Below are 21,559 nucleotides of genomic sequence, written 5' to 3' on the forward strand. Positions count from 1 at the left end.
ACACAGTAACACAAATTTCTGTTGTACCTTGTGGTGTCGTCGGTGTAAGCTCGTTTTATTTGCATGTAATTTGATTACAATAAAAAAATGTTTCGTGATTTCGAGGCGGTATGCCGAAATTACTCCCCACCGCACAAGCCCATTCGTCGAAGCAAGTCTGGTTCGAAAATATGAAGGTATTTTGATGAGAAAACTCACTTGCCTTGCCGTTTCATTGGGGTATTGGGTCGGCGGCATGCCAACCGGAGGCGTTGGTTGGCGCTGATGCTGTTAATGATGTGAATGCAACAACTCGAAATGATTGTTTGACGAAGTGCTTGCAATGATTTTTTACAGTTGGAAAGCAACTTGTTCAGAAGTTGTTGGCATTAAGTTGTAAAGAGAGTTATTTTTCATTTAAGAAGCTGCAGGTAGCATTTACTTAATTGAGTAATTTAATATTGTAATTAAAATCCTTAAACCTTTGTTATAATATTTTATAAACTCTCCATCTGCATTATGTAGGCAAATCAGAGTTCTTTAAACATTCGACTCGAGTTGGTAGAGCTTAGAAAATAATGCCATCAACTCGGCTCTACTACATTGGAGATATAATACCCTTCACCGGTGCATTTATTGTGTCATAAAAATACATAAAATCATCTATGTATTGAGCCAGATCGCCCAGTTTGTATGGCAGCTAAATGTTACAGCAATTGGATCTACTTCATTTCTTTGAAGACTGCACCATTGCTTTGGGCAATTATCCATGCCAAATTTCATGCAGATATCTCAACGAATAAAAAAGTTTTCTATACAGGCAATTTATTACAATCGTTCAGTTTGTATGGCAGCTATATCTTCCATAGCTCCATTTCTTCAGAGATTGCACTATTGTCTTACACAGTAACGCGTGCCGAATTTCGTGACAATATCTTGTCAAATGACAAAGCTTTCCTTACAAGGACTCGATACCGATCGTTGAGTTTGTATGGCAGCTATATGCTAAAGTTGTCCGATATCAGCGATTTCAACTAAAGAGCAGCTTCTTGATGAGAAAAGGACTTGTGTTAAATTTCACAGTAATATCTCAAAAATTGAGAGATTATTTCGCCTATATACAGATAAAGGTTAGTCAAATTCTTGTGAGTAAAACAGTTGAATATCATTTTTTTTGTTTTGGTTTCACTTTCACTTAGAAAAAAGTAGCTGGTAAGAAATTCAATTTCTTAGCTTTCTTAAAAAAACAAGTTATTTCTTGAATTCATTTAGTAGACTATATTTTTCAGCAAGTTCGTGTCTTAAGTCTTTTGTCTCGCAACGCTTTCATTTCAGTTCCTGCAAACAAACACACAACAGGCTGTGTATGACCAACGATATATGCAAGAAATTCGCATTCTAAATCAAGCGTGTCGCGCAATTTAACTACAACAACAACAAAAACCAGAAAAAAATGGGGAAAAACAATTGATTAATGCAACTCACCTGTTTGAATGATGCAGCAAACGCACGCCAAGTACCATAATGGCACCACAAATCCACGCGATAAACCCATTTTATTTGTAATTTTCTCTCAATGAATAGTTCCAAAGGCGGATAATTGCCGAAAGAGTAATCAAATGTAAGCTGTGAACGCCCCACAGCAATGCGAAATGTCGCAATAAAACGACACCGTAAATTGCTAGTTTGGTTGCTCGGTTGGTTGTTATTGTTTATTTTGTTGATTTTATTTATAATTTAGTATGACTCCAGTTAATGCCGAAATTTAACGAGCAATCGGCAAGCAACGGTCTGACACACGCGCTGAGTGGACAGTTAAAGTCGGCGTTCAGCGTTTGGCGTTTGGCGTTTGGCGCTGAATTCGGTAATTTCACTTTTTGCTTTTTTTTTTTTTTTGTTTTTCACTTCTTCTGGCGTTTTTATCTGTTGCACTGACTCGCTTTCGTTGCGTTTTAATTTAGTTTGCTTTGTTTTTGTATTGGTTCGGCGCAGAGATTTTCCACACACACACTCTGGCGCACAGCTGAGCCGCGTGCAGATTTTGCAATTTTTGATTAAATTTATTTTTCGCTTTTGTTTTTGTTGCTGCTGCACTGTTGTTGCAATGCCGCGTTTTATTTACAAATATTAACGCTCACTGCTCGCAACGCGCGCTGACTCTCATTGCTTTGCTTTGCTTTGGATTACAACACACAGCTTGCGCACTTTGCTTTTATTTTCGTTTGTGTTTTTTGTTTTTGTTTTTATTTTCTTATTTCAACTTTTGATTTTATTTACACTTTTGTTGCGAATTTGTTGCTGCCACACAGCTGCTGCAAGTGAAAATGAGAGCAAAACATGAAATATCTGCAAAAATGGAGCACAAAAGAAACAAAAAAAAAAGCCAACAACAACAACGCAGGCGCCGCAATCAGACGCAAGATCTCGCAGACAGCGCGTGGCTGCGGCTGCGGCTGTGTTTTTGCTGTTGCTGCAGTTGGCGCACATAGTGTTGCACAAATTGTCTTCGAATTCGAACGGCTGCAAAATCGGAATGAAAATCTCGCGTTGCACGTCCGATTGCAGCGACGTTGTTGCCATTGTTTCGTAGTCTGCGCTGTTGATGACATGCGGCAAGTGTAACGCACCGCAGCCGCCATGCAGTCAGCGGCCTAGCGTTTGTGGCAAGTAGCAAGTCGCCTGTCAGCCCGCTGAGCGTTGCAAGTGGCTGAGGTAGAAGTTTGGAAAACTCGAAAAATCAGTCCGGCTGCTGACTGCTCGCCGTCATGTCTTTGCTGCGCTGTCGCCTGCCCATCAAGCGCAGTTGACTGCACCAAACAACGCCAAATGCGGCAAACAGTTCGTGTTGGCGATGCGCTTTGTTGCGCCTCTGAATGAAACTGAAATGCAGGCAAACGTGAAAATGGCTTCAACAAACAACAACAGCAATGCTTTGCTATGCGCCAAGCAAGCGCGGCGCAGGAGGTTTGCTCTGTTGCGGCCGCAAGGCGAGCTGTGTTGTTGGGTGATGCAGCGCGCTGCACGTTCATGTGGCAAAAAACTTTCTTTTCGCGCGCAAGTTGCAGTTGAACGCGCGTTTTCTTGACTTCGCACAAAGATTCACAAGTTTTATGCAGTAATTGAAATGTTTAGGGAAACCAAATGTGATTTTATTTTGCTTTCTGTTTTCAGTTGATACTATTTATATTTTGGGTTAGGATTTGAGTGCAAAATTTATATTGTTAATTTTCTTTTACCCATGGCAATCATGATTTATTCTCTTTATACGAAATTTTTACCACAAAATCGGTTTGCATTTACCTCTCAACAAATCGGCTTTTATTTTCTAAGCAAACAAATATATTATTTTAGTAACGGAAAAATAATTTTAAAAATGTCACCTTTTTTGGTAGAAAAGCTGAAGAAAATTAAAAAATTTTCAGTATTTGAAAAATTATAATCTTTTAGAAAAAAATATGATAAAGCTTCTTTCAGTAAAACTATTTCTTGAACTCTCTTCAATTCAAGCTGTTTTATTTGAAAACACCTTTTTTTGGAAGGTTTGGTTGTTTTTTTGTTTTGTCTTAAAACTTATTTTACTTGATATTATTTAAAATTTTTTCACACAAAATGTTTGTATATTTTTTACCATAATCAAAAATTTTTTTTAAATCTCAGAAAGGCTATTTTTAACTTTTTTCTCATTTTAAGCCTAGAATATCTAAGTTATATTTATTTGTTTGATAATACTTTTAATGGAATTTTTATTTTGTTCTGTTTCATACCAAAACTGATTTTCCATGAAATATGTTTTAAGTTTTCTTTTCAATTTTTCATTAAAAAATATTTTATTTCTTATCATAATCAAACTATTTTTTTTTTAATTTTCAGTAAAAGCTTTTAAATCTTTTTTTCCATTTGAAGCTTAGAAAATCTATTTGAAAATGACTTTTTTGAAATTATTTTTTCGAACTAAGAAATATCCTAACTAATTTTGAAATATATGTTTTTAAATTTTTTATTCAAAATATTTTTTAATAAAATCAAGATCTTTTACTTTCTAGTTAACATTTTTGTTCATTTAATGTTTGTGAAGTTAAGTTATATCTGAATATTCATTTAATTTTTTTTTTTGTATCGAAATCGCTTTTGCATGGAATATATTTTTAGATTTTTAAATATATATATTTTTTTTTGATATTTTATTTTAAGAAAATCAACATTTTTATATTCATGTTATTTTGAATCATATATTCTCCGTTAATTGTATATTTCAAACAATACTTTCYTTATATAAAGTTGCTTAGGAAGTAAAAGCTGGTACATTTTTCATAAGTTAAAAAAAGATATTAAAAAATATATTTTGAAAGCAGTATTTTCGCTGTACAAATTCACTTTTTCAGTTCAATGAAAATTTTTAAATTTTTTTTTTGTTGTTGCTATAAAAAATTAATATTTTTATAATTTTTTTATTGTAAAAATATTAAACATTTTTTTTTTTTTGTAAAAAAAATAATATTTATTTTCTTGTTTTAAAATATTTATATTTATATTTCTTTTTTAATATTTTCTTCTGTATTCTTTTAATTTTTTTATTTTAAAAATTATTAAAATATTTATAAATATATTTTTTTTTTTTTTCGTTTCATAAAAGGGAATGTTTATACTTTTTATTTGTTTTTTTTATAAAAAAAAAAATTATAATATTTATACAATTTTTTGGATTTTTTAATGAAAAGAAATTTTTCGTTGAAGTCCTTTCCTGCCACAACTAGGCAATGAGTCAAAAGACTACACAACAATATCATTTTTAAAATTTTAGTGGTCTTTGTGTGACATTTTTATTTCAAAGTTAAAATTCAAACATGAAGCTTCACTATTAAAGCATAGACACAGTTTTTATGCAGTTTCAATTAATCCACGTTTGAGTCCAGCAAATAAAAAAATTTAAGGCGACGACTGTAGAAGTATTTCACTTTGATGCCTCTGGCGTATTTTTAAAATTATTTTATTGTTAATTCCATATGTTTATAAATTATTTTTAAAAAATATCAATTTGTTTTTTTAGATATCCATTTAATTTTTTTTTTTTTTTTTCAAAATACACGATCCATATACAATTTGCATATTGTATTATACACACTTGTTTTTTTTACTAACTTTTTCAGCGTTGGCCAACAAACTTCTGAAATATATTCCAACCAAGTAACGTCTTAAAACACCGTCAACACCGCCGTTCGGTGCTGTTCACACGAGCACTTTTCTTAAACTGTATTCAAATGGCTCGAACGTCTTAAGTGGAACTTACTAACAGCGCGACTGTCGTGTCGCTGCTATTCACTTTGCAGAAATACAATTCGTCCATCGCATTTCGGCTACGAAGTGGCGTCTCGTTTCCTCGGCTGCCGCTCACATTGAGTTAACAGCGTCTAAGCAGCAACCGAACAGCCTTGACGTACCAATTGTGTGACGTCTGAGTGCATAAGCCAAACACTAACACTCAAAAGCCGCACAAGCACACACACGCACATAAAGTTGGTAGTTCCGTCTCGGTTGCAACGGCCACTTGTTGCTCCACATAAATGTGATTGCTGGCGGTTGAGGCTTATGGGGCTTATGGGCTTAAGACAAAGTGAATGTTTGAGTTGCGGGAATTGTTTGCTGCTTTTTTCTTTTTTGTGTGATTTGCTCGCATGCCAAGCTTTTGAGTAGAAAAATTAAACGTATGGAGAGAAGCGTGTAATTTAAGAGTAACGAGATTAAAGAGCGGAATATATATTTTTTTATAGAATTTAAGAATTTTTTTCACCCAGTTTATGTGTTTTTGGAAGTTATTTGTTTGGAAAGTATCTCTGGAAGGGTTATATCAGACTTTCAAACGGACTGCTGGTCAAAAATGCTTGGTATGGAAACAAATAAGTTTTATAAGCCATGCTTGAATCAAGGAATATTTTGAATGCAACAATCTTCTTTTGAAGACAGACATTAATATTAACAAAAAAAACGTTAACTACGGTTGTATTGAAGCTAAAGTACCATTCACCTGACTTGGATTATTATCATAGACAATAATCTCTGCCAAATTTCTTGAAGATATCTCAGCGAGTGAAACATCTATCCATACAAGCACCTGATACCGATCATTCAATGATCGAATATGGATCCTTCCGTCAAATGGGAAAAGTTGGGCGCTCAATTTCAGGTCAATATTTCAAAAACTGAGGGACTAGTTTTCATATATGGAGGAAGACAGACGGATGGACAGACACACATGGCAAAATAAACTTGACTCGTCACGTTGATCCTTTAGATGTATATTTTATAGGGTCTCTCATATTTAGGGTAAATATTTGAAAAAACATTGTAGTGGCTAAGAAGCATTTACTAAAAGTACGAAGAGATAAAAAGTACATTTTCTAAGAGAAATTTAACTTTAAATAGAAAAAAGGTAGTCAAAAATTAAAACAGAGCACAATCAACTAATCTTAAGCAAACAGTAAGAAGCTTTTGTCTAAAACGGCAACTTGTATAGGCCACAAATCCCCAGCAAGCCGAAATAAGAGCGCAACCACTGAGCAAGAGAGCATGCATAATCGCACTTAAAGTTCTCAAAGCGAAGCTTAAAATAACTGCCTCAGAAAATACAAAAATATTTACAAATATGTATGAGTGTGCATACCAATACAAGCATACAAAACACCTTCTGCAATCTTGTCACTGCCGTTAACATTTTCTAAACGCTGCAACGCAACTCACGCTGAGTAAATTAAAAATCTGCAAGTGGCTCTGTTATTTGTCTTTATGTAAAAATCTAGGTGTGTGTAGCGCGCTCGCATTATTTCACTTTCAGGCAACATGCACCGCACCAGTAAACTTGGCCAACAGGCAGCGAGAGTCATTCAATAAAAGCGAAAAACCAAACAGTTGGCCAACAACAACGCGACCAGCTTACAATGCATAAATACAGTTGGAGCAGTGACGCAGCTGTGGCGCAGCGTTTGCAGTAACGCTTACAACAGCTTTAGCGTACAGATTACCAGGCGTCCAGCGAGCAGCTGCCAGCAACGCGCGAGGTCGTGCAACAGCAAATACAACAGTCGCGCGCTTACGGCGAGTTTTAGCGGGTTCGCTCCAGACTTTTGCTGTAATATTGCTTACTTGCGCTTTGGTTGTTTTGCCACTTCGAGTGCTTCCATGCATTGGTGAATCACTATTAAGTGCCGTTGCCGTTTATGTACGTATGCATGTTGCTGTTGAGTTGCAGCTCTGAGAAGGCGAGCGCTGGTGGAAAAACATAGCATGGCTTGCGCCCAAGCAATACATTGTGCTATACTAATATTAATAACAGTATTTTTATGTTCTCTATTTATTCTTATATGCTTTGGCAAACTAATGAAATCCCAACTTTGCAATATACGACCCTTTATGTGTGCCACAGCGTGACCCTCCCAGCAATTATAAATATCATTATATTCCATTTGCTTGCTTTGTTCAAGGATAGGTTGTTATTGTAGTGTTATTATTACGATATTTTAGCATCTAATAAAGTAGAAAATATCACTATTCATTAGTTATTACATTGAGCTGAACGAATTTGATTTTATGTCACAGTAAATCACTTTTTACTACCAACAATGCCACACGATAAATCACAAATAAAATCAGTGATTGAGAGATTTTTGGTTTCTTAATCGAATTTGTATTGAATTTTTTGGCAATGAGTCAGCTGTAATGATCAATATTTCTTGGAGGAGGAGGAGTTCGACAGTTCTTAGTACAATAAATGCCATTAAATTATAGCTAATCGAAAATAATGCTAATTAGTAGCAGGCGAGCGCTTAGAATGCTCAACTTTTTGAAACTTGTATAATGAAGTATTTCTTCATGGACATATGCAAAGTTTCTGATTGATGTTTCGGAAACTGTGGGACCAGTTCGACATGGCTGAATTAAATAAATCGTCATATTGCTCATTCGTGGCTCGATGCGATGGTGCATTATCAACGTGTAAAATCTTTGAACTGTTCTTCCACAATTCCAGCCGTTTTCGTAGGATATTCTCAAGCAAAAGCTTCAATACGGTCAAGTAGAACTTCTTATCAACCGTATGCCCCTCCAGAATAAATGCATGATGCAACACACAACGAATATCGAAAATGACAATGAGCATCCTTTTGATTTTTAAGCGATTTTGGCGTGAATTTTTTGGTTTCTGCCGGTTTTCCTCCCTCCATTCCAATCAAGCATGTGCAAAGAGACCTGCTTACCGTACTCTTTTTGAAAAAAAAAGTCAGCTTTCTTGCGACGAGTCGAGGTAGAACGCGTTTCATACCAAAAATATCCGCCAAAGTCATTCGAACGGACTCGCAAATTAAAGTCGAAGGTCGTCCAGAACAAGGCATATCTTCCGACGATCACTAGGCAGTCTATGAATGCTTTATGGTTTTGATAAAAAAAATTGAATCACCGTAAGTCTTCTCCAACATTCGCAACGATTTCACGCATGAAATTTGGGGAAATACAAAATTCTTTGTTCGATATTTTTATCCATTGTAAAAATCGGAACGCACTACGGAGGTGTACCGGCTTAAGCAAACTTAAAGTATCTTCTTCAGGGTATAATGAGTTTTATGAAGCTTTTAGAGCGGTTCAAGTACGGCTCGAAAATGGAAGTTGAGCTTCGGTAGAAGGAAAGGGCTTGTAGAGATCGTTACCTGGCTAAGTTTCTAGGAGAGTTTAATAAAAGAAAGTTCACAGGGACTAATTAAGGCAGCTAGTAGGTCGTAGCAGCACATTAATTGAAATACTGTTCTATAGAGCAATGTCGGTTATACAGACATGCGGCAGAGACATCAAAACAGGAGCTCCTTGATTGACCCGCAATCGCAAGTGAGGAGTTGGACTAACGAGTCTGAATCCGCTTGAACAAAGCCCTTGATTCACTGGCATCAAGTGCAGAGTTGAGACAATAATAAAGCGCGCAAAAGACCATAGGTCACAGTGCATTCTTCCACTCTTCGAACTTAAGGATGCCCGCAGAGTGGACGCCCAATGCCGAGCCGAGTGTAAATGCGCGTGTTGCATAAATGAAAAAATGCGCTTGGCTCGACTTTAAGCGTCTAGAGTACACTTTTCAATACAATCTATCAAAATTTTCTTTTACAGTTTTGCTTGTGATTGTTGCTAATTTTGCCAATTATTTTCAATCATTATATTACCTTAATGCTAGTTATCATCTGACAAATCTTTGAAGCCATTCTTATTTAGCTAAAGAATAGAAGCAGTACAACAGCAACAAGTGCAATTATTTGTAATTAACTAGAACAACTCGGTATTTATTTATAGTATATATATTTTATTTCATTGCGACCTCAGAACGACTCTGAACACAGAATTTTCGCAACATTTTCGCTTTGCTCTCATTAAAAGTTGCTGCGGCTGCTCGTAAATGGGAATAGATTATGCATAATAAAATAAAGATAAATCAGATTAATTTCGCCTAATCAAAGCGCCCGGCATAACTCACTTTGGCGCCACACCACCAAATTACGGCCAATGGGAACAAGAAAATCCTTGATTTCGCTAAAATTGCCAAGCAAATTGTTGTTTATAGCGCAGCGAATACATTAAAAAAGTTAATAAGCACAGTGCTTGGCCATTAAAATAGAGCGAACCAGCACGAACAGCTGTCCACTGCGAATGGCAAGCCATTTAGCATAATCAAACATGAGCGCGCAACAACAACAGTGGCGTGCGCAAGGCAACACAACAACGTTTACATAATAACAACCAACCAAAGCAGCATGAAAAATAGATATGAAAAATTTGCTTTTGTTCGCGAAAATACACGAAAATGCGCGCAACAACAACTGCCAATAAGCACCCACTCCGGATAGAACGCCAAGGAATGCCTACGATCGGATTGGAATGGCAGGCGGCCGCGTCACTCACTACACGCCACCAGAACGCGCTGAATCATAGTAAAGGTGAACTTTTGGCGCGTGAATCGCCTGCAGTAACCAACAGAAAACAGCTGCCGTTGGCACTGTTATTGTTGTGGTTTTTTCCTGTTGTTGGCTTTGTGGCTGGCGATTGACGCTGGTGGCCGCTGGTGTCGAAGAGTGGTGGCGCGCTTCCGCACCCCCAGTTCTGCCGCAAATCACACGCGGTTGGCACGCAAAAGAACACACACAGTATGCGCATGTGTAGGTGTGTATGGCATAAGTACTGTGGTAACAATACAAATACGCCACAAGTTGGCAACAACAAAATGCGCTTGGCGTGTTGCGGCAATTTAAGCAAATACAAAACGTTTTCGCTTTCAATTCTAGCGTTGCCACCAACAACGCCACCGCCAAAGCCACTGCCAACGTAGTGAATGCTGTTGTTGTTGCCATGCATTTAATTAGTACATTTCCACTTTATTTTGCTGTTCTTTTGCCTTGCTGGGCTTAGTGCGCCCTGGCCGCGAGCGCTATTTGATTCGCTTATTTTTCTTCTTTAGTAATTTTCACACGATCACTTGGCGCTGCCTCTGCTGCCGCTGCCGCTGCCCGCGTTACGTTGTTTTAATTTTCATTGTTCGTGTCTTATTAGTTTTGCTGGCCCGTACACCGCTCCGCTCTGCTTGTGCGCAGGCGCGCATGTGAAAATTTCGCGTTACGATGCAAGCGCTCGCACACACGCGCACATATGAACGTGTATACGTATATCTAAGTGTATGTTTGTGCTGTTTGCGCTTAGAGGAAGTTGGCGTGGTTGGCTGCGGGCAGCATTGAGCGGCGCGTTTTTGATTCCAATGAAATCGGTGTGTATTAAATTTCGAATAACCTTCGAAGGTGTTTTGTAAATTGGCCGCAAAATCGGTACACATTCCGTAATAGTTAAAGAGTAAAATCATAACAACAATTGCCGCGTTACAAATTAAATCAATTGGACTGTTTCTCCTCCACATTGCTCGGAAACAATTTGAAAGTGAACGCTTCGAATGCGAACGGAATTTACAATTTGATTATGGTGCTTGGCATTTGGCCTAATGCAATCAAACAATTTGTACAGACACACGCACACATTGCCATATTACATATGTATATTGTATGACTTGAGGCGAACTAAATTCTTAATTTAGGCACATACGTATTTAATTAGGGAAATAATGCTATTTCCATGGGAAACAATCAAAGTCAAAATTCGCTTTTGTATTTAGTTAAAGAGTTATGGGAATATAAGTTAACTTAATTTATATGTCAGTGGATATGAATAAAAAAAACAGGGTTTTAAATAAATGTTTCAATTGTTAAGTCAAATTTGAAATATTTCCGTGACTGCGCATTATACTATGAAGTAAGGTGAAGAAAAACTGCAGCGACTTTTCTGACTTAAATAGGTTCTTTTAACATTTTTAATATATTTTAACAGATTTTAATAGTTTTCTAAGCATCCTGGTCAATGTAATAATATTATCATCTCTTGACCGATTAATTTTTCTGATTTTTAGGTTGCAGTCTTCACTAAATTTTCATGATATATAAACGTATACAGTAATTAATTAGTTTCGTTACTTCTTTATATTAACTAGAATTGCCAAAAGTTTTTAGTTTGAGGCATTTTTAGCAAAATCAGAAAGTGGAAAATCTGCAATACCGTATACCAAATAACCATTATAATCATCTTATATCACTGCCACTAGAAACAGGCAGTCCGACCCGGATTTATCCAAGGCGGAATTGGACTTTGAATTCGGCAACATTTCTCAAAAATATTTGAATAATGTTTTCTGTGATCACAATAACAACAATTTGCAAATTTACTGCTAAATATTTTTCGAAGCATCCTTAATGAACTCTACATAAATAAAGTTTGATTTTTAAGTATTCTCAGATCTCTCTACAAAAGACCGGGTTTTTCCTTTATGTATATTCCAGTTTTTGTATTTCTAAATACAAAGAACTTTGCCTAAATTTTTGTGGTCTAGGATTTTGAAAAATCGAAAATGAAAAAAGTCTAAAATTTCAAAAATATGACCTTGGAAGGATTTTTCAAAATTCGACTTATTTTCGGAGGTATAGCCGAATTTGTGACGAGGCGTCCGTCTTCACTAGCATTATCCCCAAAACTTTAAACGCGTTTTTTTTTTAATGGACAACCCGATAACGGCATAATGAAGAATCTGCTTGTTTTTTGTATTTTAGATCTCTACAAGGGTTAAATCACGCCAACCAGGACGCACCGTTGCTTTCGAAGCCCCCACTCCACCGGCCCGTATCTCGACAAATTTTGGTTTTTTTTCTTGCAATTTTTTTAAATTATTAAATTTTCAGAATTTGGGGGCTGCAAGGTGGTTGTCGACGCAGACGACTTAGATATTTTATAAAATCAAAATTCCTGAAGATCATTTACCATCTAAACCAACGGTATCTAAATTTGGTTAGCAAGTGGGCAGAGGAAAATTAATTAATGATAGTAGGGGTGAAGTATTTGAGATATATCCTTGATGGAAAGCTCTCATGGAAGCCAAACATCGAGGCGAGGATGAGGAAAGCATATGTCGCCTTATGCTGTTGTAGGCGATCAATTGAGAAGAGGTGGCTTATGATGGTTAAAGGTGGAGAACGCTTGGAAAAACGGCACCAGCAGCTGGGGCTTGTCAAAAAGCGGACTTCATCAGCATCTGTGATGCATTATCCCAATGATGGCACTCAATACCATTGTACATATTTAACCTGTAGACATAGGCTGTTATTATACTTAGAAAATCTGGGTATAAGACAGACCCCGGCAGGGACACAATGAAATTCTACACTGCTTCAATTGCATTTATTCCAACTAAGAACGCTCAACGTGGAGCGTTGGAGAAGGGGTCCAGTGAGATTTTTCACGCGTGGATCGATACTAAAGACTCGGCTATAAACGCGTAGGCAGTGTTTCCGCCAATAAAGAAGAAGAAAAAAGGGTAGAAGAGGGGGTGTTGCTTCCGTCAGGAGGTCTCCGTTACCTATAGTTTCAGACTATCAAACCATAGTAGCGTTTTTCAAGTAAAAGTCGCTGCGATCAAGGCAGCATTATATCTGCTCCGAAGTGCAGCTTTTTTCAGAGAGGTGTGCAGTTATTCTGAGTCCCCGCGGTTATACTAGATTTGAGCTCGCTGACTGTTCGCTCAAAACTAGTAAAGGAGTACATCACTTCACTAGCAATAGCTTCGAGATTGTGCATATTAGACTTTTATGGACGCCCTGTTAAAGCTAAAACACCTTAAGTGCCAAACCGATGAGTTGGCTAGCGATAATGTCCGCTTGCCTTCTGGCGTTAGACTCTTGGACCTCCAGTAAGTTCATCAGGCGCTGGTTATGATCAAAACTTTTGGTACTGCGACATCTTTCTAGGCCAAAGGGAGCCGTATGTTTAGTCAGTATTACAAAATTGTGAACCTATTGGTCTGGTGCACTAGACTGGCACTCTTTCAGAAAGCTGTATGGAGAGTGGCGCCTTGTCACTTCCTTCTATATTTCCTAACTTTTGCCAGACGGTGAAAGGAATTAATCGATAAACACACCTTTGGCAAACATAGCGAAGTTATTAGGATTGATATCCGTATTAACCGGCTTAATGAGGTAAGCACAAATCATTGAAGCGACGGTTAGATAAGATCTAGTGATCTACTTTTTAGGAATATGAAAGAACGAATATCTTCCCAAGTTTCCATACGACTTAGCCTAACCTAACCTATTTTTGGACGTCTAATGGACTTTCTATGACATGCTGTGCTAGTACTAGCAGCAGAATTCCACGAAAAATGTAAAACCCACAGTACTATTAATGTTAAGTTCGAAAAGGTAGCAGTTCGAAAATCTTTAGGTAAGGTATTACGCGAATAAGGAACATATTGAACCATATCCCGGCAGTCCACATATTCGATAAATGAAGACTTGAACAGTTGTGGTCAGAGTTAGATCATCGATATGACTTACATCAAAGGCCTTGTTTATGCAAAGTCTTATAACGCTAACTTCATTTTGGATTGATTTACCTGCCTGAAAGTGAAGAAATCGGCTACAGCCGCTTCGGCGGTTTCTATGCCAGTAAAGGAGAAGAAGAAAGCGGAAAAATCTTATGGAATTTAAATTTGTATTATATGAAAACTAGGTACGGTTGTAGTACGATTTCACCCATTTAGGATTACCCTTAAAAGTGGGCGGTGAAACGTCCGTTATCGATTTTTTTTTCCTGTGAAGCTCTTAAGCAGCATCTTTGCTGTGAAATTTATTGCTGCTGACATATGTATTTAGTGAATTTACGCACTTTTCGTAGTTTCCAACATAACTGTCATATAAAGGAGTGGTCACTTGGCACAAAACTTATATAACAATTGCAAAGAGCTGAGGAAAAAGTGAAATATACACTCTGTCCACCAAATGCAATATTTAATTTCGACACAACTTTATTATTCTTCTTATATTTTAAACACCAGCCATAAAGCGCAACTCGTAAAAGAACCAACAACAAGTGGCACACATTTATGTTCCCATAAAGTTTCAACACACACTTTCTACTGTCGCACGAAAACCAGCGCGGCGAATTTGACGCTCGGTTCGGCTATGTGCCGAGTCAGTGCCAAATTTTGTCAAATTATATTTTATGCTCGCATTTTGTGCTGTAATAACTGCAAATGATGTCTTAATGTCTCAATAAAAAGTTGTGGTCAACCGAAAGGCATATCGGCCTCGTAAAGCACTCACAACTGGTTTACAAAAACAAAATAAGACAAATTGTTTTAATAAGAGCAAACGCAAGTATTACACATTTTATTTATGCTCACAACCGCGCCATTTTATTTTAATGCAATTTGTAAACATTTCAGCTTTATTAATTGTGCCTTGCAATCTGCGATACATTCACATCGCCCCGCCACGCTCTCGAGCGCCGTAAGTGAGTGAGTGAATGGCCCACTTGTGACACACTGTTTTCATTTTCCTTGAGCATTACTCTAACGGTTTAATCGAAATTAAATCTTGTTTGTCGTGTTGAGTTTTCTTGTTAACCACTGCCGTTGGCCGTTACTTTATCGCATTTGTTTTTGTTATTGTTTTTGTTATTGCTCACTTTTGGGTTTTATGCGAAGCCCAAATTGTGGCATTTTCCGCCAATAATTCAGCTCATTTATTCGTGTATTCGCCCATTATTATTTGTTGTTGTAGTTTCGGCGTCCCACCTCATTTTGTACCAATAAGTTGTAACGATCTCATAAGCAGCTACATAACCAAACATATTGTTGCGAATTATTTTTGCCTTGTGTCTGGTTGCTGAGAGCGCCTTTGTCGCCGCTTGAGCTGCCTGCCTAAGCAGCGCGGCGGGAGTTCAAAGGCGTTCGTTGTGAGGGCGGATATATCAATGGAATTATATGTTTATATATGTGTGTGTGTTATGGGCAAGGCTGTTATATTTATTTTGTTGGTGTTGTTTTATGGTTTGTTCGCGAAATTTGCGGCAATTGGAGTTTTAATCATTACCCGAGCGTGTAAATCGAATCAATTCAGCGCATTTGTAACGCCGAAGGAGGTGATTGGCGTTTGGGGCGCTTAAGTGTCCGCTTTTAATTCAAAGGTTCAAAGTAATAGCAAGCTAATTTATATAGAAATTCATTCAGACCTTATATATTGCTCTTCATCTTCAACCTTTGACGGTTTACTCAGGATATATCGAATTTTAATTAGACAAAATTGAGTAGTAAATGCTATGTCATGACGGAATGAGAGTGAGCTCCATAAATAATCCACGTTGCCGAGAACACAAAATTTCGCCAATTCTCTCCATTCTTTGCGCGATCTCGCCAATGGCACATCCCAAATGCAGATACGTTGCTGTGTACTTGGTTCTTCAATTGGATGCGTGGGCGCTTTTACTTCCGTTGCCTGCCCATGGGTATCGAAACGAGGAAGCATTTCGCTGAGGCATTACTTCCATACGACAGATATGGCCTAACCACTGCTCTCATTGCATTTTCAAAAATTTAACTACATCCATGTCGCCGTAGAGCTCAAACAGTTCGTGGTTCGATTTTCTTCTATATTCATCACGCACGCTCCTTACGATGTCAGTATCATCTGCGTACCCTATTGTACTTTTATTACAGATAATCCCACTGCACTCCAGATTAGTGGTAAGTTTCACTTTTCCATGATTATATTGAAAAATACACTTGAGTTGGAATCACCCTGCCTAAAACTTCGTCTGCTTTCGAACAGCTCAGATGGGTCTTTCCCGATTTTTATGGTTGTGTTCACCGTTCTTCTGCATAACCATATAAGTTTCGGAAGGATACCAAATTCAGACATGGCGTAGAATAGGCAAGGGCTTTCCGTGCTATTGAAAGAGGCTTTGATATCGACAAATAGGTGATGGGGGTCGATCTGTTGGTCAAGGGACTTCTCCAGAACTTAACGTATTGTGAGAATCTGATCTATGGTGGATTTGCGAGGCCTTAAGGCACATTGATAAAATCCCATCAGTTTATTAACAGTGAGCTTAAGTCTTTCCCACAACACTGTCGAAAGAACCTCAGAAGACTGATTCGCAATAACTAACGCAGATGGCGGGAACTGCTTCTTGTGGGTAGGGCAGAGTACATTCATATTTCAATTATTGGCCATCTTTAGCATCCTCATCCGTTCCTTTTTGAGTTTGATCTAGTCATCACCGTTTGGTCCACTATCTGAGTCTTTTCTGTTTCTTCAACTGGAATTGCATTTGAACATGACGGATGCCAAAGACATCGGACTATCCCAGCAAGGGATTCAATTTCCTTTCATGTTTATATAGCCAGCCGCTTACTCCAGGCCAAATGTCCGCTTGCAGCCGCACCCATAAACCGATTCTAAGGAGTGATCCCATCGAGGCTCGCTCTCCGTTAGCCGTGACACTGAGATCTACAAGTGTTCGTTACCATATCTAACTCAAAGCTGTTCACGTTGCCTGCTATGTTCGACGCGGACGCGAGAGTAGAGAAGAATATTCGGGTGAACTTTCCTCCTTCTATACTGGCATAGACATCGCTTACAACCGAATTAATAACAGACGTTTCTTCTATTCGCAATGTGGCCAATTCAAGATTCTAAACGAAGCAAGTGCTTCTCCATCTGATCTTTCCAACGGAGTGGTTTTGCGTCGAATAGTTTCAGGGCTGGATTTTTTTTTGTCCATTCAGACGACATGACAACCATTATATGAAAAATGGAGAGACCTACAAATATTAGTAAGAGAGTCTTTCAAGCATATATTATTATCATATATAAATTGAAGAAGGAGGAGCAACTCGACTTCACTTAACTCGAACCAAATTGAGCAACTTACTTCGTTTTCTTAAAAAAAATGCAATAATTTAAGGAAAAATTTTGAGAATTCATCAAATTTCAATTTTGTGTGCAAACTTTAATGTAATTTGCTGTTTTATCATCCTATCAGTTACAAGTAATTGGCAGCCCAATAACACACAACAATCAGGTCAAAGCTGGCAGCGCACCATTAAAATGCCGCAGGTCAACAGGTTTGTCCGCCCACAAAAATGTGTAACACACAACAAAAATCAAAATAAAACTTTAATTAGCTTGTAAACATTTGATCAGCAAGTTCCAAATCAATTTTCGGCACACACACGCTCATACATATGTATGTGTGTTTATGACGCCCACCGCTTATCCTTTTGTGTTGCACCACTATTTACCGCCATTAGTGCGCTTAAATCGAGCAGATCACCCGAAGAGTGGCCTTCCCGCTTCCCGCTATGTTGTTGTTGTTGTTGCTGCATGCTCATTGCCGGCAACGCCTTACACTTTGCACTCAATAAGCCGCGGGGGTCGAGCTGAAAGTAAAACGCGATTTAATTGATTTTTGAACTCATTCACCGATTCACCTAAAAATTCATTGATTGATTTGTGAACAACAACAGCAAACAATAGGTAATTAAGTAACTGACCATACGTCCATTATATGGTTGTCGATAAGCTGAGAGATGAGCGCATGTGTATGCAGTGACGTTTTGTTGTTGTTATTGTGTTAGTTATTGGATGATATTAGATTTTGTGGAAGACATAATGTTTGCTGGCAATTTTGTCATTCTGAAACATTTGAAATTAAGTGTCACAGACAACAGCAACAACAACGAATTAACAAAAATTTATTAATTAACTAATTGATTTTAGGAATAATTTAATCTGCGCTATTGTTTGAGCAATTTTGTAACTAAATTTATAAATTTAAGTAAATTTGATTTAAAGTATGTGTAATACCCTATTTATATCGAACAATAACCACTTTTGTCATACAACGGGCTTCTGTCAAATTATTTGAGGCCAATACTTACTTTGAGGTGCGAACAGCCTTTAGATGTGAATGGAAAATAGGTTTAGCGGAAGAAGAGAATACTCCCTCAATCCCTCACAGGATTTTAATATCTCTCTATTTCTCCGTCTGGCAGCTTCAAAGCGAAAGTACTAGACAGAGAAAAGGCTTGAAGTTCTGCTAACAACTTTGGGAGAATACAGAACGCGACCATAGACAGCTAGGCGGTCATGTCGTGGCCAAAGATCAATTCCAGCTAAGTAAACAAAAGTAGAAAGGTTTTAAGTACATTGGCAAGTCAACTCCCCTTCTTCATAATTTGGGTTTCTGGTCCACAGGAACATTTTCGGCAACCAAAAAGCGGACAAATCGGCCAAACCAGGAGCCTCTCTAAACGAAACTGAGCCTATTATATGTGGCCGAGTCCGCTAAGAACAAGAGTAAACTTAGTACACAATTTGAGAAAAAAATTAGTTAAAAAAAGATGGAAATTTACAGCAAAATGCGGTATAGAAAAACAGATATGGCCAAATTATGGCAAGATAAACACTAAGGACTTATAACATGGGTCCAGGTAAAGTATAGATATACTGTGCCCAAAAAATAAGGATACATTGTATTTATTTTGAAAATTCTTTATTTATAGTATATAGTCTTACAGCTACCATAAAGGCGCATTTGCAATTTGGAACACACGCGTTTAAAATGCGAATATCTTATAAGTAGTAAGGAAACGGTTCTGCACTTCCTTTATGTGTGCCTAACTATATCAAAAATCAGACATCGAACTCTTGAAATCCATAAGATATCACACTTTGGAAGCCTATCTAAAAGAAACATAAGGTAGATAAGTAGTTTCATTGATGACAGCAAATGGTTTGGACTCAGCAATGAAACGTGCGATATCTAAATAATAGTTTGTCAAAAAAGTCTTGCGGTATTTTATATTTATAATTTTTTTTTTTTTATTTTATAACGGTTTGATGACTCATGCCCAGCTCTTGACCGATGATACAGCTGCTACAAGGCCGGTTTCTTTCGACCAATTCAGCGATTTTATCGCTATTTTGGACGACAGGCCTTCCGGAGCGTGGCGCTTCTTCGACCACCTCTACACCAGAACGAAAACGTTGAAACCATCATTGTGCGGTGGAAATGGAAACTGTATCGGGTCCATAAACTGCACAAATTTTATTGGCGGCTTGAGATGCATTTTTGCCTTTATCGCAGGCAGTACTGTAAAATATGCCGTATTTTCTCTTTATTTTGCTCCATGTTTGCGGCGCTATAACTCACGAACGAATTAAAAGAAACGACAATCAATCAAACTCGTGTTAGCGCGTGAAATGAGCTTTCCAAAAAGGTATAGCATGACCCGATGCGACGAATAAAACTAGAACTACGCGCTCACAGCGGCCACTAGCGAAAATACCGCAAGACTTTTTTCACAAGCTATAAATGTCTTACGATAATGTATCAAAATAAACTATCTAGCGCTAATACACTCCTATACTCTTACCTACCTACCTACGATTTAAGGACAAAATGAAATAAATAGTAAAGCCTTTATTTAAAACACTATATTTGATTTTGAAGGTACAGATTTATTTAACTATTATACACAGAATAAATAAATAAAAAAAAAAATAATTTTGTATCCGTCATGAATGTATTTATTTATTAAAAAACTGGATCAATTAGTTAATTTCAACATTAAACAAGAAAAAATGTTAACTTCGGCTGCGAAAAAGCTAATATACCCATCACATGTGCATTTCTTTTGGTAACTATGTGTTCAGTTTGTATGGAAGCTATGTGCTATAGTAATCCGATCTGAAAATTTTTTTCGGAGATTATATTATTACCTTAAGCAGTAATTCAAGCCAAGTTTCGTGAAGATACCACGTCAAATGCGAAAGTTTTCCCCTTGATTCCGATCGTTCGGTTTGTATGGCAGCTATATGCTATAGTGAGCCGATCTGAACAATTTCTTCTGATATTACATTATTATCTTAGAAAATAACCTGTGCCAACTTTTGTGAAGATACATTGTCCAATGTGAAAGTTTTCCATACAAGAACTTGATTCCGATTGTTCAGTTTGTATGGAAGCTATACATTAAAGTGGTCCGATATTGGCCGTTCCAACAAATGAGCAGCTTCTTGAAGATAAAATGACGTTCACAACATTTCAAAACAATATTTTAAAAACTGAGGGACTAGTTCGTATATATACAGATGGACGGACAGACAGATAGACGGACATGGCTAACTTGACTCAGCTCAACATACTGATCATTTACATATACACTCTACAGGATCCCCGACGCTTCCTTCTGAGTGTTACAAACTTCGTGGCAAACTTAATATACGCTGTTCAGGGTATAAAAAAATCGCGAAATTCAGTGATTTTTCGAAGGGTCACACTGAGACGATCCTTTAAATAATTGAATTAGGGGCGTAATTATTTTTAGCGGCTCTACCGGAGTGGGTTGGAAATATGCAGTTTAAATTAGTCCAAAGCCACACCTACTCTATATTTAACACAGAAATAAAGCACATTCGAAACTAAATAAAAACTCGTGAAATGTGAATTATCTTAATAAGTTGGTGGTACTAAAGGGATTTGGCAGCCAAAGTAATAAATTAGGATCCCTAGACCGCATATAAGTATCATTTTAATAGTCCGAATCGAATTATATGAAACGATCACAAGTCAGCATTAATCGATTTTGAAGTCAGTTCCCCTAAATGGCAAATACTGATGCGAACGTAACCGCACCCGAGCTCAGCTGTTTCTTACATATTTCATACTCGTATATAATACATACTTATTAATTCGTAGTTAGCAACTAGTATCAATGCTAGTAAGCTTGCTTAATTGATTTAGTTCATACTCGCACATACACACACATATGCCGCATTATAAGCCCCCAGAGCAACGAGGAAATTGATTTGTGTTTATTGCTTTTTGTGCTTGTTTCACTCAAGAAATGCGGAAACTGGTTCGAAATTATTTCGCCGCGAGAATTAACGCCAGCATTTTCTTATTGTAATATTTCTGCCGTTAACTGTAACATAAACATAACTTTTTAAACGATATTTACACATAAATTTGCCATTATCCCACATTCAATGCAAATATTGAGCAATTAAGTTATCATATCTGCACACACATACACACACATGCATAAAAAATATTTTAAAATGAATTATTGCTAATTTATGACTTGATTATATATTGGCTTTACTTTTGAGCGCATAAAAGA

The 21,559-nt window shown here is 37.3% G+C and overlaps 1 long non-coding RNA gene across 1 annotated transcript; it reads right to left on the reverse strand.

The window, feature by feature from the left end:
• Positions 1-1,860: 1,860 nt before the first annotated feature.
• On the reverse strand, positions 1,861-5,277 carry LOC108978880. Its single transcript, XR_001994143.1, has 2 exons — positions 5,119-5,277; positions 1,861-2,291 (listed from the first exon to the last, which is right to left on the reverse strand). It is a non-coding gene; the product is annotated as an uncharacterized LOC108978880 (long non-coding RNA).
• Positions 5,278-21,559: the final 16,282 nt, after the last annotated feature.

Source organism: Bactrocera latifrons, unplaced genomic scaffold (assembly GCF_001853355.1).
Source record: "Bactrocera latifrons isolate USDA-ARS-PBARC rearing strain unplaced genomic scaffold, ASM185335v1 scaffold_129, whole genome shotgun sequence".
NCBI lineage: Eukaryota > Metazoa > Arthropoda > Insecta > Diptera > Tephritidae > Bactrocera > Bactrocera latifrons.